Source organism: Vulpes vulpes, chromosome 16, assembly GCF_048418805.1.
Source record: "Vulpes vulpes isolate BD-2025 chromosome 16, VulVul3, whole genome shotgun sequence".
Taxonomy (NCBI): Eukaryota; Metazoa; Chordata; class Mammalia; order Carnivora; family Canidae; genus Vulpes; species Vulpes vulpes.
Genome location: NC_132795.1, coordinates 65,340,776 through 65,344,443, shown reverse-complemented (window position 1 = coordinate 65,344,443; position 3,668 = coordinate 65,340,776). Strand labels below are relative to the sequence as shown.

Sequence of the window (3,668 nt, the reverse complement as noted above, 5' to 3'; positions counted from 1 at the left end):
ACAGAAGGCTTAGGCAGAGGACTGAATTGTCCTAGGTGAGCCACTTTTGTCAAAACCCAAACCCCAGAAAGTCAGGAAGTTCTCAACAAAACAAAACAAATCTAAACTAAACCTCAAAGCCAACAATGAAGGTGAAGGTGGTAAGCCCATGGGACACAGTAGCTAACTGCAAGAGCTGTCCATGGCCAAAGCTGAAACAATTTGAGCAAGAGAATAAAGTAGCATTGGATTATAATTCAAAATATAAAATAAATCTCTGTAGGTCTATATTAATATGGGTGAGTGAATAAATGAATGAGAGAGAAGAGACAAGTCTTTCTTTCTTTTTTTTTTAAGAGACAAGTCTTCTATGCAGAAGTATTGCAAATAATTTACTCCTTCAACAAGTGCCAAACTCCTCACTCTTAACTGTGGGCTGTGACATAGTGAGCTCTGTCCAAACATTACAGTATGAAATGGGGAAAAAGAGTAGCTTTACAGTGGCAAAAGCTGACAAACACTATTTGAGTTAACAGGCAATGTTAACATCAACAGTGATAAATCATGTTGGTGGCATGTACTCTTGATCTGATGTGCTGAGAATGGCATTATTCTTCTGTGATCTTCCTTCCCAAAGTCTGTAACCCACTCCAACCATCAGAAAAACACCGAATCACTTCTAGGTCTTTGAGCCTTTTGTAGTATTTGTTCTTCTCAGTTTAGTATCTGATATGTCTTCTATCCGAGGACAAAAAAATAAATAAATAAATTAAATAAAATAAAAATAAAAAGAAAAAAAGAAAAAGAAAAAATACACTAGACAAACCCCACTTGAGGAACAGTCTAACACTACCTGACCAGCACTTCTTAAAGGTGTCAATGTCCTTAAAATACAAGTGTGAGAAACTGTCATACCCAGGAGAAGCCTAAAAGGACATGTGCCAAATGTAATCTGTTCTTCTAGATGGGGTCCAAGAGCAGAAAAAGAATATTGAGTAAAAACTAAGGGTGTCAGGTTTGATCTGGTTGGTAGTGAAATGAAATAGAGAGGCCAGGCAAAAGTGGGGTGTAGGTACTAGGGCATATTACCGGTAGAATCGGTATGGGGTGATAATGGCTTATGCCCTTATATGGGGCTTTGGGCAAGGTGCGGTTCCTGTTTCCTGCATAGGTCCTGTTTTTCCCATGATGACCTGTCCTCGGGCGGTCGCTAGTGGTGGGAAAGTCCCAAGGCAAGGGTAACAAGATGAAAGATCTGTCGCCATTTGTTGGTGCCTCCCGATCCCCCTTGATCCCCCTGGCCCAACAAAGGGAAGTTGAATAAAGCATGGTTAAGTTAATAATAATATGTTGTTGTTGGATCATTCATTGTGACAAATGTGCTGAAACAATGGATAATGTTAATAATGGAAGCTGGCGGAGGTATATGGGAAATCTCTGTACCATCTTTGTCATTTTTATGTAAATCTTAAACTATTCAAAAATCTTAAAAAGTTCATTTAAAAAAATCCAAATCCAATATCTTACCCCAAATTTCTGCCTTCTCTGAAGTGGGTCAGGTGCCACATAGTCCAGTGAGGACTGTTCCCTGAGCTCACGTCAACTTGGGCAGACCCTGTGTCTGTTTTAGTCTCCTGCTCACGTCCTCATTTGGCAGGAACTTCAAAGGCACCAGGATTAGGGGAATTTCTGAACATTTATCACTGTTCCTCGATCCTGGATCCCTTCTTGAAATCCCTGGAGATCTCATTATCTATTTCTAACCCAGTGCTGCACCACCAGCTCCCTGTAACTGTAATCACCACATTCCTGGCCTCTGCTCTAACCTCCTTCCTGCCTCTCACCACTTGAAATGTTTCTGAAGAAGAATCAAAGCATCTGAATTCTGAAAGGAGACTTAGACCAGATATAGATATAGATATAGATATAGATATAGATATAGATATAGATATAGATATAGATATAGAGATTGATCCAGGGAAATGGTGGGCTCACTGCTGGTCATGACATTCTGGGCAAACTGACCCCTGGCCTGGTATCAAGGTTGAGTGTGGCCCCTTCTTGATCACCTCGCTGATCCTGACAGCAACTCTGTTTTCGATTTCATGTTATATGTGTTATACGTATACACCAAAGCAACCTTGTGGGTGCATGTGTGTTGGAGTGTGTGCCTGTGTCTATATTTATGAAGTTTGAGTCCAAAGTCCTTGAAATTTTCCTCTTGTACCATGCAGTGTTTTCTCTAAGACTACCAAGTGGGAACACTTGACCAGAAGTAGAAGAAAAACTCTTGGCTAAAAAGGCACACTTTCAGTTTTTTGAATATTCTAAATGATTTTTTTCCAAATCTTTTGGAGTAAATAAAAGATAAAATATTTATCCAGTGTCTTTCTCCTTGGGCACTAAAGCTCTTACAACTCCTTTCCAAAAGAGAAGGTAAGCATGGGTTTGATTCATTAGTTAATGCAGCAGAGTGTGAAAAAATAGAATTAATTTTGATTTTTAAGCCTTGGTCGATATTTGCCTTTAGAAACAGAGGTCACATTTTTCCTCATCAAAATGAACCTAAGAATATTATACATTTGAACGAATTGTTGACCATGTGAAGTTACTCCCAGTTCGATGATATGATTAAAATTTTTAGAAGCAATCTCCGAGGAAACAATCTAAATTTAGAGTTGTGTTTTGGAAAAGATATTGCAGCCATTCAAAATAATATATTTACTCTAGAACTTTTGCAAATTGCCCCTTGGCAGTCTCAACAATAATAATAAAAATGGAAAAAAAAATGGAGACATCTCTGAAAGTATATTACTGGTACAGAGGTGTGGAATTCTGTGGAATTTCTTCTGTGTGGTCCTATATTTGCAAATACCCATGCTGGAAATGTGTTATTTTGTCCTTTCCAAAAATCATTTTAGACTTTTTAGACAGAAAAAAAGAAGATGAAATCAATTAGAATCTCCCTGAAACAATCCCACCAAATTTCTTAATATGTTTTAGAAGTGGAAAGAAAGATATTTGGGATTTGGACGTGTAGTATACAAAAACTTGGGGTGACTTTTAAAAGTACTAATATTTCTCAGTGCTGTGCAGTCCTCAAAGGCAATCAAGTCTGATATTGACACTAATTCCCATTAATGAAGGATGGTCAGAACAAAGGCTGTCAAGGACAAGGGGCACCCCCTCCCTAAGAGGAAACCACCCTTAAAAGGATTTTATACCACCCTGGTGGGAGCCCTCCACCCTTTCCTGCGCAATAGGTAGATGACAAAAACCTGATTGGGTGACAGGAGTGTAGAGGGCAATCAGATTTAAAAGAGCATCCAAAAAGTCCATTAAAACCCCTCTTGGGTTTTAATTCTGCTGGCAACCCTCTTGGGTTCCCTCGCTCTTCGAGAACTTTGTACTATTGCTCGCTCAGTAAACTTTGCTTTGCTGCCCACCACTCTTTTTGTGGGGGCTAGCTCTTCATTCTTTGAAGCGAAGTGCCCAATAATAGTGAGCCCTGAAAGAAAGATCCTGCAACACCATCAAAGCAATAAAACGAGAGTATGATCACTTAGATTTCAAGGAAAAACACATTGTGCCTGCCAACTCTCTGTGATCCCTTCTGATGTTCAGCATCGAGAGAAAGTTACCTGACAATTATAGTTATTTCCTAGAATTGGCCATGCTAAAGTAGATCC

General features: G+C 39.2%; 1 pseudogene; it reads left to right on the top strand.

The window, feature by feature from the left end:
- The first annotated feature begins 651 nt into the window (after positions 1 to 651).
- Positions 652 to 753, top strand: LOC112915405 (U2 spliceosomal RNA; annotated as a pseudogene).
- The last annotated feature ends 2,915 nt before the right edge of the window (positions 754 to 3,668 follow it).